The 12,069-nt window shown below is 39.5% G+C and overlaps 1 non-coding gene across 1 annotated transcript; it reads right to left on the reverse strand.

The window, feature by feature from the left end:
• Positions 1–11,626: 11,626 nt before the first annotated feature.
• LOC143689126 (U1 spliceosomal RNA) lies at positions 11,627–11,789 on the reverse strand. Its single transcript, XR_013178593.1, has one exon. It is a non-coding gene; the product is annotated as a U1 spliceosomal RNA (small nuclear RNA).
• Between the last annotated feature and the right edge of the window lie 280 nt (positions 11,790–12,069).

Below are 12,069 nucleotides of genomic sequence, written 5' to 3' on the forward strand. Positions count from 1 at the left end.
GAATAAACACTGTGACATATTACAATTAGACTTTCGAACATCATAGAAAGAGAATTCTGAAAGCTGTAAGGTAGAAGCTCTGTGTCATGTACAAAGGAGCCTCAGTAAGACTGAGTACCAATTTCTCATAAAAAAAACATGGAGGCAGGAGGGAATGGGATGACATATTTAAACTGCTGAGAGCAAAAGACCGCCAACCAAGAATTTTATACCCAATAAAAACTCTTTCAAAAATGAGGGAGAGTTTAAGACATTCCCAGATAAATAAAAGCTGACCATTAGATCAGACCTACAGGAAATGCTACAGAGAGTTCTTCAGGTTGAAAGGAAAAGACAAAGGACAGTAGATTGAAGCCTCAGGAAGAAATAAAGAGCTCCGGTAAGGGTAACGACATTGGTAAATATAAATGCCAGTATGGTTGGATTTTTTATTGTAACTCCACTTTTTACTTCCTACAGGATCTAAAAGACAAATGCATAAAATGTAATGATATATCTGTGATTTTGGACTCAATGTTTAAATATGTAATTTCTGGCAAAAACTACGTAAAAGTAGGGGAGAGGGAGGTATAGGAACATAGTTTGTGTACACTATTGAAGTTAAGTTGGTATCAAAGTGAAGTAGACTGTTACAGATTTAGGATGTTAAATTTAAGCCCTATAGTAGCTACAAAGAAAATATTGGAGAATACATAAGCTATAGAGACAGAAATTAGAGTACAGGTTGCAGGGCCGGGGGAGGGCAGGGGAAGTTATGCCTAATGGGTTTAGAGTTTCTGTTTGGGGTGATGGGAAAGTTTTAGGAATGGAAGGTGGTGAGAGTACTACAATATTGTGTATGCAATGAATCCCATTGGATGGTATGCTTGTGAGTGGTTGATGTGGGAAAGTTTATGTTGTGTAGATGCTCCCACAATTAAAAGAAAGAATGAAAGAGCAACTAAAGAGACAATGACAATTAAATGCAATATATGATTCTGGATGATAACAAGGGAGGAGAAAAGACTCCAAGAGATCTCATTGGGACACATGAAAAAAAAACTGAAATATAGGCTGTAAGCTTTATATCAATGTTAAATTTCTATAGATTAATAAGTGCACTTAATGTGGTTACATAAATGAACATCTGTTCTTAGGAAACGTACATGGTGTTTAAGTATTTATTTATTATATATTCAAGGAGTATGATGCATACAACCTACACTCAAGTGTTCAGAAAATGGATTGGCAAATAGGTAGACAGATTGATAGATAGATAAAAAGGGGGGAGAGAGAATGATAAGGCAAGTGTACAAAAAAATTAAAATTGGTGAAACTGTGGTTTGGAGGAGCTAAGGGTATGTTGGAGTTCTCTGCATGGGGTTTGTATTTTATTTTTGTAATGATCCCGTGAGTTTGAAAGTATTTCAAAATAAAAAGTAAAAAAAAAAAAACAAAAAACACACACATAGACAACAGGATATGTACTTTGTAACTCATACCTAGGTTAATGGACATGAATATGAACCAAGATTGGAAGAAAACACCACAACAAAAGAAACAAGGAATATGTCCTCCGAATATATACATTTCAGAAAGGGGAAATTAATATCAGAACCTCCAACCTTATCTGTTCCTGCCTTCTGCTCCCTCATTCTACTCCACCCCACGTCTTCCCTCCCAGAGCCTTCAGCAAGCTGAAGATTCTGGACACCAGCCCTCTTCTCGTAATGGTTTTATAATCAACCATGGAGAGTAACCCATGAAGAGACAATTTATCCTAATAACAACCAGATGTAATGGCTCAACACTATTGTTAATTAAGACTAAGCAAAATCATTGCCTATGGGAGACATTCAAAATTCCACTCTCAGCATAAAATGACTCAATAGGACAGGTCAACTCATTCAACAGACATTTCCCAAACATTTATTTAAAACCTGTGTGCTATGTGCTTTGGGCATCTGTAGGCAGAGGGGTTTCACTTTGTCACCCTCTATTTTACACAGGCTGGCATACTCCTTGATAGCACCAACCTGATTTCCTACTCATCATGCCTTCCCCCGACCCCACCAGGACACATGGTAGAGCTTGAGAATTTTCTTGTTAAATGTCCTGAATTCAGCGGACGTGGAAAACAACTCTTGGCCTCTACTGCCTACATCTCTCTTTTTCCAGATTAAGCAGTGGCAGAGACTTTTCATTCCCACCCCCCAAAAAATGTTTTCCTCTATGCTTCCCTTTGACAAGAAACCCAAGTGTATTTTAAAATTGATGATAGAGATCTTTTGAGAATTAGTGTTCTAAATTATCTCATTATCCAATTAGTTTGAATCAAGGTTCCAAGAAAAGGAAGGCCATTCAATTTCCTATCAGAGCTGGACTGCTGGATCTGTAGCGCATGCAGACGACTTCCAGTAGAAGGCCAAGGCAGCCGTTCTCCAAGGCTACCGGGGTGGAGTCTGAATTGTACCTAGGGAAGAGGCTTTTAACACAGGCTTTTAGCCACATTAATGGACTTGAGGGAATCAACAATCCCTTTGAAACCATCCAGCAAGTTGTATGAAGAACTCATAGCTTTCAGCAGATAATCAGGTCTTTGGCCTCCAAAAAGACATCTAACCTTCTTGTCAGTAGTAGCTTTGGGTTAAGATGTCTCTTTAAAGCTGAGCCCACAGAAGCCTCTCAAACATACACACTGTGAGAAACACCAGAAACAAGGCTGGTCTTGAGAGAAAAAGGGCGGCAAAAGGAGACAAGGAGGTTTAGGGTCTGCTAACCAGAGTTTAGTCTCAACCAGAGGAACCAGGGACAGAGCAGAAGGTCAGTGAGATCCTGACCATCCACAGTGCAGCTGCCATCCTGTGTCCTGGGCACAGTGACCGCTGCTGTCCTAGACCCTCACCAGTGTGAAAGCAGCTCTCCAAGCGCTAACATACCCTGGCATCAGGCCTAGCAGGACGTTGCCTATGAACATGAAGCTTTTCCTGCCTCACTAGCAAGACACAGGCATATGTCTGCACCCCGGTTAGGAGCATTGCTTCATCTCCTGCTTCCCTCAAAATAGTTCTCAAAATTATTCGGTTTTCTGGTAACACCAACACTAGGTATATACCCAGAAGAGCTAAAAGCACTGACATGAACAGACATTTGTACACTGATGCTCATAGTGGCACTTTTTATAATTCCCAAAAGTTAGAAGCAATCCAGGTACCCAACAACCAATGAGTGGTATACATATACGATGGAATTTTTACACCAATAAGACGAAATGATTAATAGAGGCATAAGAAAATATGGATGAACCATGAGGTTATAATAATCTCAGTGAGGTTAGCCAGGCACAAAAGGATAGATAAAATAAACTATGACAAATTATAAACAATGCAATGGAATAATCGTATTCCGTATATCTGGAAGCAGGGATTCTATATGTATACATATTAAAAAAAGTTTTTTTTGGTCTTTTTTTGTGTGTGGCATTTCTTTCTGATATTTACTGTGGTTTTCCATTTCCTCAAGCACTGGTTTAATTGCACCTTTTTTTTTCTTTTAGCAATATTTCAGTTTGGGATTCACGGTCTCTAAAAATATCTTGTCAGGGTATCAAAATAACTCTGCAGAATGGCATCCTCAGAACCTTTAGAGAATATTTCTAAACAGTTGAATGCTATACAAGAGTCTATGAGCCTGTCAAATTGCTGGACTTAATGATTTCTATTTCTCTTTCTGGAAGGTTTTCTTTTCTAAAATGGGATTCAGGGAGGTGACCAGAAAAGAACTGCACAGGCAATTAATATTGAAGCTGGGAAGGATTTTAGAGAATAAGAAATGTTATCCCAAATTTTGTAGCAATTCTTCCCTCAAGAGACTCACTTTCACCTCCTCACTTCCAGAGCACTGAATCGTTACCTTCCACCTTCCAGGGCCAGATGCAGTGTTGAGGGGGATAATCTGAGCATTTTTCGGATTTGCCTGATGAGAAAAATCACCTGCCTTCAGAACTAGACCCTCCCATGAGGGCTTGGGAATCAGTATCTTTTTTTTTTTTTTTTTTTAATCATGGGCAGGCACCGGGAATCGAACCCGGGTCCTCTGGCATGGCAGACAAGCATTCGCGCCTGCTGAGCCACCGTGGCCCGCCCCTGGGAATCAGTATTTTAATAGATATTGCAGGCAACTCTCATCCGGCAAATTTGGAAAATACTGGTATGGTGAGGTTGAATTCCAATGTGGCCCCTGATTGGGCCCAATTGGGTAAATTATGGCTCTTCAGTGGGGTATGCTAGACCTGGCTCTAACAGGCTTAGCAGAGTGATTATTAACTTTTCAGGAATTTTGCAAGTTGGCTATTAAACACAGGTGTTCTTAAAAGTTAATGATGTCGACTTAAAATTTTTAAAAATCATACTAAAACAAAACTAATCACTTCCTAATTATTTTCCTATTATCGCTGCTTTTAAGATTATTTGTATCTTTTCTATCTGTGTGGTGGAAATACCGTACAATAGTACGCAACTACACATCACTTCCCAACTCTTGTTAAGTGATTTTATGTTGGTAGCTGGAAATGGGTCACAGTCAAAGTATTATGACACAGAAATCCAGTAACATGCCAAATCAGGATCCCCTTCTCCCCCAAAAGCTAGTTGGTGAGCATTTACCAGCACACAGTGTCTCCGAGCCACAATCGCCTCCGTGATAGAAAGGAATTAACAAAATGTATTTCATAGGGCAGGCCACGGTGGCTCAGCAGGCAAGAAGGCTCTCCTGCCATGCCAGAGGACCCGCGTTCGATTCCCAGTGCCTGTCCATGTTAAAAAAAAAAAAAAAAAAAGAAAAACAACAAAAAAACCACACTTCATAATGTTCCTCTCAGGCTTAAGTATAGATAGTACAAGTCAAAGGACCTACCAGTGTGCCTCCGGCATAGTGAGTATTTGGTTAGCATTTGTTTCCTTTCCTCAAGGACTATGACCCCGCTGGAGGGCAGATTCCTGCTCAAACCATCTTAATATCCTCCAATCTCTATCACACGGGTTCAATAAACATTTGTGGAATTGAATAAATGAGAGAATAGACGAGTGCTCTTGGTATGCATCAAGAGGAAATTTTATTATCTTAACAGCTGGTGCCAGAATTACTTTTAGGAAAGGAAACAACTTCATAAACTGCAGGAGTAGAAGGTAAAACCTGAGGGCATAGCAGGAAGCCTCATTATCAAAAAAAGATAGTTAAGCTGCTCTGAAAGAGAAAAATGAGAAGAATTTGGCCTTTTTGTTTTTGAGCAAGAGTAGGGATGCCAGAAAAGAAAGGGCTCTGCAGAGATAGAAGCCAGCGAAATAGAGACTGTCAGAGTCTGGGTCACCATGGAGAGAATTGAGGAAGTGGTAGGGTGGAGATTACATTTCCAATGATACATTCCTGGGGACAGGATAGCCAAAAGGATGAATATGGACTGGATTCATTTGCGGTAGGGTACAGATGTGACCATTTTAATCTGCAGGCCTCAGTAAAATTTGCTTTGGTTGGGGTAGATTTAGACAAAAAAGAAGCTGTATCCAACTTTGGGTCCAGGCTGCCAGTAAGAGATAAAGGAACAACCATAAGAGGTACAGTGAAAAAATGTGGTAGAGGCAGGAAATATGATCAGACGGGATCACCATGATAACATAAATTCCTGAGAATTTGAAGAAACTCTGAGAAACACAGTGTGGTAGTTAGATACAAATGTCAACTTGGCCAGGTGAAGGTGCCTAGTTCTTTTGCTGTGGACATGAGCCAAAGGCATGTGAACCTCATCTGTTGCTGATTACATCTGCAGTCGGCTAGGAGGCATGCCTGCTGCAATGAATGATGTCTGATTTAACTGGCTGGTGCTTCAACAAGAGAGCACAACGTAGCAGAGGCCAAGCAGCTCAGCATACCTCATCTCAGCACTCACAGCTCAGCCCAGGCCTTTGGAGATGCAGAAAGGAATCACCCCGGGGGAAAGTTTTTGGAACCCAGAGGCCTGGAGAGAAGACCAGCAGAGATCGCCCTGTGCCTTCTCACATAAGAAAGAACCTCAGCTGAAAGTTAGCTGCCTTACCACTGAAGAATTATACGTTAATTAAATAAATCCCCTTTTATTGAAAGCCAATCCATCTCTGGTGTGTTGCATTCTGGCAGCTAGCAAACTAGAACACACAGATTTGGACTTCAATGGTCTGTAGATTGGGGATCTGAGTTGCTTTTATCTAGAACATAAGAAGTTAGGTGACCAAGCTGCCAAATGGGTTACATTCGATTACTTTGAGAAATTAAGAGCTACATAGGGTCCCATTGCTTTATCAATAAACAATACATTTTAGATAGTTTCTGTAGTTGACTGTTGGACTTTGAGATATCTTTTTGGACTCTAGCTTGAATTAGGAATGTTCTGGGTAAATCCATAAAACCCAGGGTCATTATAGTGTCAAATATCCTGCTCTCTTATGAGATTTTGATGTCCATCAAAATCTAAAGTAATGGAATCAAGAACAGGAAAAACAGTAACTTTACAGTGGAGAAACCTGGTAAACATTAACCAAGAGATGAAGATGAGCATCCCCAGTGATTCCATGTGGATGTCAGTCCGCCTGATAGGATGTGAGGAGAAGAACACTTCACCTCTGTGGTATTCTTTCCAAAAACTATAACCCCACATGGTATGTATAGTCTTTTTTTCCTCTATTATCATTTTATTTCTTTTTCTGTTGTCTTTTTATTTCTTTTTCTAAATCGATGCAAATGTACTAAGAAATGATGAATATGCAACTATGTGATGATATTAAGAATTACTGATTGTATATGTAGAATGGAATGATATCTAAATGTTTTGTTTGTTAATTTTTTTAATTAATAAAAAAGTTAAAAAAAAACACAAAAAACAAAAAAAAGCTATAACCCCAGTCTAATCATGAGGAAAACATAAGACAAAGCCAGATTGAAGGACATTTGACAGTATACCTGGCCAGTATGCCTCAAGACTGTCAAGGCTGGGTGCTGGGTGATGTCTTCATAAGTCAAAGGGCTGGGGAGAAATAGAACTTCTGAATTGAAAAGTGTTTGGAGGGAAATGTTACCTAAAATAAGTAATTTAAAGGCCAAATTTAACGGATTAGCATTTGTCTCAATGGGAGGGATGGCTTAGGCACAGGCACGGATATGGGAAAGAAGAAGAATTGTGTAGAAGAAAAGGCTCACATTAACTTGACTGAAACGGAGAAGCCAGATTAGAGAAGACAAGAATGTCAGGGAAGGCACCCACCCAAGCAAAGGGCAGTATCTATATGTTCTACTGATAAAAAAGTGCATCACATGGGTTAGAGAAGAAATTGGGCTAGGGAAGGGAGAAGGAGGACTTAACAAGGCACATGACAAAGTGAGGCATTTGGGGAGCACAGTGTCTCTACCCATTGGGGTTCAAGGAAAATAATTCACCTCTGAAAGACAGCCAGACTTTGCATTTATAACATTAGTCTATGGAGCTTGAAAGAAGTAGAGAAATCATTTGACAAATATATATTGAATACTTATACTGTGCCAAGCACTGTGCTAGACCCTGGGCATGATAGAAGTGAGTGAAGTAGGCTCAGTCCTGCCCTTTGGGAGCTTACTGTCTAATAGGGGAGAGAGACATCAGTTAAGTAATCCCAGAAATGTAGAATAATTATAGCAACAAGTTGTGATATCAGGTGTAAGGCCAGCTATAATGGGGAGACCTGCTGTCCCGGAAATCCTCTGATTGCTAATTTAGCTTCCCAAGTTCCCTGATACCGGAAGGTGGAAATCCTTACTAGGAACCAAGACTGTCATATATCCTGAAAGAAATTTCTCTTTCAGGAAGGAAATAGCCATCTAGGTTTTTGTATTAATTTCATAGGGAATTTTTTCTGTTTTTCAAAAATCAACTTTATTGAGGTAAAATTTACATAAATTATAATTGCATAACTATATTAGATAAAATATACCCATTTAAGTATTCAGTTTGGTGAGTTTTAACAAATATCCCAGTATAACTTGTATAACCACAAACAAGATATAGAATAGTTCTATCATCCCCAAAAGTTCATTTTTACCTTTTCCCAGTAAATCACTCTCCCACCCCTATTCTCAGGAAACCACTGGCTTGCTTTCCACCACCCTAGGTTAGATTTGTCTTTCCTGCAGATTCATATGAATAAATCATACAGTATGTACATTTTCATGCCTGACTTATTTTGCTCAGTGTAATGTTTTTGAGATTCATCCACATTGTATCAACAGTTCATTTCTTTTTATTGCTGAGTCATATCCCATAGTAATATATCTGCTTATTTGCCCATTCTCTTATTAATGGACACCTGGGCTATTTCAAATTTTGACTGATATGAGTAAAGCAGTTATGAACATTCATTTACAAGTCTGCATGGTGACATATTTTTCCCCCTAAGAGTGGAATTACTGGGTCATTTGATACAGTATTTATTTAGCTTTATAAGAAACTGTTCAATTTATTTTCAAAGTGGCTATATTATTTGCATTCCAACCAACAGGATATGAGAATTTTTGTTCATGGAATTAGAAAAGGGTCAAGGTTCTCTCTTTTTTTTTCATATGGATATTCAGTTGATCCAAAACTGTTTGTTGAATTAGTTATGTAGTACTGGGAAACAAATCATTTTAAATTTAGTGGCTTAGAACAATAGACAATTATATCATTTCTGTGTGTCAAGAATCTGGTAGTGGCTTACCTTGGTGATTCTAAAAATGTCTGTTTCCGTTTGCTAAAGCAGCTGGAATGTAATATACTAGAAATAGGCTGGCTTTTAACGATAGAGATTTATTAAGCTATGAATTACAACTCTTAAGGCCGTGAAAATGTCCAAATTAAGGCATCAATAAGAAGATGCCCTCTCTGAGGAAAGGCTGCTAGTAACCTGGGTTCCTCTGTCACATGGGAAGACACATGCCTAGAATCTGTTGACCCCTCTCTCCAGGGTTTAGCTTCTTTTTTTTTTTTTTTCAGTGGCTCTCTGTCTCCTGTGGGTCCTTTCTTTGTATCTCTGGGGCATTTCTAAGTGTCTGTGGATCCTCCCTTAGCTTCTCTGGGGCAAACACTGGATTTCATCTCTTTTAGCTTCTTGGAGCTCCCTGAGTTTCATCTGTCTTTTATCATCTCATAGAGGATTCCAGTAAAAGGATTAAGAGCTACCTTGTATGGGCTGGGTCACATTCCAATTGAAATAGCCTAACCAAAAGATCCCACCCCATGAGAATGGATTAAAAGAACACTGTTCTGAAGTACATAAACAGGGTACAAACCATCATAGTGTCTTCTGAAGTTTCAGTCAAGATGCCAGCTGGGGCTTGACTGGGGTTGGAGGATCCGTTTCCAAGGTGCCTCACTCACATTCTGGAAACTTAGTGGTTGTTAGCAGGAGGCCTCAGTTCCTTAATACTTGGACTTCTACACAGGGCTGCTTGAGTCTCCTCACAAGATGGCAGTTGGCTTCCTCCAGTGCAATTAATCAAGAGATGAGGGAGCAAGAAGCAAGGTACAACGCAATGTGATCCCATATATTAGGTTTCTATTGCTGCTCTAATAAATTACCACAAACTTAGTAGATTAAAACAATACAAATTTATATTCTTATTGTTCTGTAGGTTAGAAGCATGGCATGGATCTCAATAGGCTAAAATCAAGGTGTTGCAGGGCTGTTTTCCTTTCTGAAGACTCTAGGGGAAAATCTGTTTCCTTGCCTTTCCCAGCTTCTACAGGCCCCCTACATTTCTTGGCTTATGGCCCCCTTCTTCGTTTTCAAACCAGCAATGTTGCATCTCTCTGATGCAACTTCATAGTCACGTCTTTCTCTGTCTCCTCTCTTCTGCCACTGTCTTCTACTTTAAAGGATACTTGTGATTACATTGAGCCCACCCAGATAACCCAGTATAATATCTATATTTTAAAGTCAGCTGACTAGCAACCTTAATTCCATCTACAAGCTTAATTCCCCTTGGTATTACAGTACCTAACATATTTACAATTCCAGAGATTAGGACATGGACAACTTTGGCAGTGCCATTATTTTCCCTACCACACCTAGACCCAGAAATCATACACCATCACTTCATTTCCATCACATTCTATTCATTAGAAGTGAATAAGTATAAACTACACTCAAAGAAAGGGGAATTAGGCTGCCTTTGGAAGGGAGGAGTATCAAAGAATTTATGGACATTGTTTTAAACTATCACAGTGGTTACCCAATTTTACTGATCTTTTTTCTTTTGCATTATCTAATCTGCTATAAACCTCATTCAGTGAGGTTTTTTTTCTTTTGCATGGGCAGGTCCCCGGAATCAAACCCGGGTCTCTGGCATGCCTGCTGAGCCACTGTGGCCCACCCTCAGTGAGTTTTTAATATCAGATATTGTATTTTTCATCTCCAGAAATTCCATTTGGTTTTTTTTTATATCTCTTATTCATTTCCTCATTATGTTCATAGTTTCCTTTAAATATAGTTATAATAGCTATTTTTATCGTCCTTAGCTGCTAATTCCATAACCTTTATCATTTCTGTCTGTTTCTATTGACTGTTTTCATTCCCAGTTACTTTTTCTTGCTTCTTGGCATATCTTGTAAATTTTGACTGTCACATTATTGAATGTCTGAATTTGTAGTCTTCCTTTAAAGAATGTAGGTTTTCTCTGTTCTTCCAGGCAATTACTTTCAGATTAGTTTGATATTTCTGAGACAGGATTGTTTTTTAAGATTAAAAAAATAAGTCTATAGTAAACATTACCCTCCTAATAGTTTAGACTTATTGTTAAGGTTTGACTTTTCTAGGGTCTTTACTGAACATCTTGGGTGATCATGAAGGTTTTTCTACTCTGATGGTAAGAATTTGAATGTGACCCGTTTGCCAACTGGAATTGTTCAACTATATTTCGTTGGTTGTTCTTGCCTGGCCTCCTGGTATTTACTCTAAGTATGGGCACCTTAGGATTCAGCAGACTCAATACCCTATGCAGAACTCTGGAGCTCTGTTTCTACTTATCTCCTTCCTCTTTTAATTCAGTGCAGCAACTTTCAGAACTTCAGACTCTATGAATTCCAACTGCTGCCTCAAGTCTGTGAAACTGCCATTTTCTGCTTGGGATTCTGCTCCTGATTTATAATATAGAATGTGCCTCTAGGCATAAAGCCAGAGCAATTGTAAAGCCTACCTAGTAAGATTTCCTTCTCTTAATGATGTCAGTTCTGTTCTGCCTGTTGTTCAATGTGTAAAAATAGTTGCATTATCTATTTCCCCTCCAGAGAGGAGTTTTTTTTGCTTTGCTTTTTTCTCTCCCCTAAGGGAGTGCGCCCCAACCCTTGGCTTTCCACAGGTCCCAAGCAATACATAATGCAGAAGTGGCTGGTTAAGCACCGCTAGTTCGAGTAGCCTTCAGCGACCTCACTTCCGAAATCCAGGATGCCCATTGGAGAGTTGAGCACCACCTCCGCCAGCAGGTGTAAATAACGGAGCACTTAAGCCAACTTTCGTCTCCGCTCGATATCACCGGCAAAGGCCCGGCAGCGCAGCCCACGCTCCAGATACTAAACAACAGACACTGTCTAAGATTAAAAACCAAAGCAAATCAGGGGACAGCGCGAACGCAGTCCCCCACTACCACAATTATGCAGTCGCGTTTCCCACCTTTGGGGAAATAGCAGGGGTCAGCATGTCCAGAAGACAATGGATAAGCCTCGCCCTGGGAAAACCACCTTTGTGATCATAGTATCTCCCCTGCAAGGTAAGCATCTGTATTATATGTTTTGTCTAGTTTTCTAGTTGTTTATGACAGGAGGGTAAATCTGCTCTATTTTACTCTGTCATAGAAACAGAAGTCTTGTGTTTCATGGGAATTTGATTAGCATAAGCCAGCTTTTGAGAGACTAATTTACCAACAAAAAAGGAGTTGGTGAACCTAAAATTTCTTGACCTGAGATGATTGCATCAAGATTAGTGCCAACCTGGGAGGCCTTTTCTAAACATCCAACAGACTCATCCAGTTCACATTTAATACACACCGCTTGTCACA

Source organism: Tamandua tetradactyla, chromosome 6 (assembly GCF_023851605.1).
Source record: "Tamandua tetradactyla isolate mTamTet1 chromosome 6, mTamTet1.pri, whole genome shotgun sequence".
Taxonomy (NCBI): domain Eukaryota; kingdom Metazoa; phylum Chordata; class Mammalia; order Pilosa; family Myrmecophagidae; genus Tamandua; species Tamandua tetradactyla.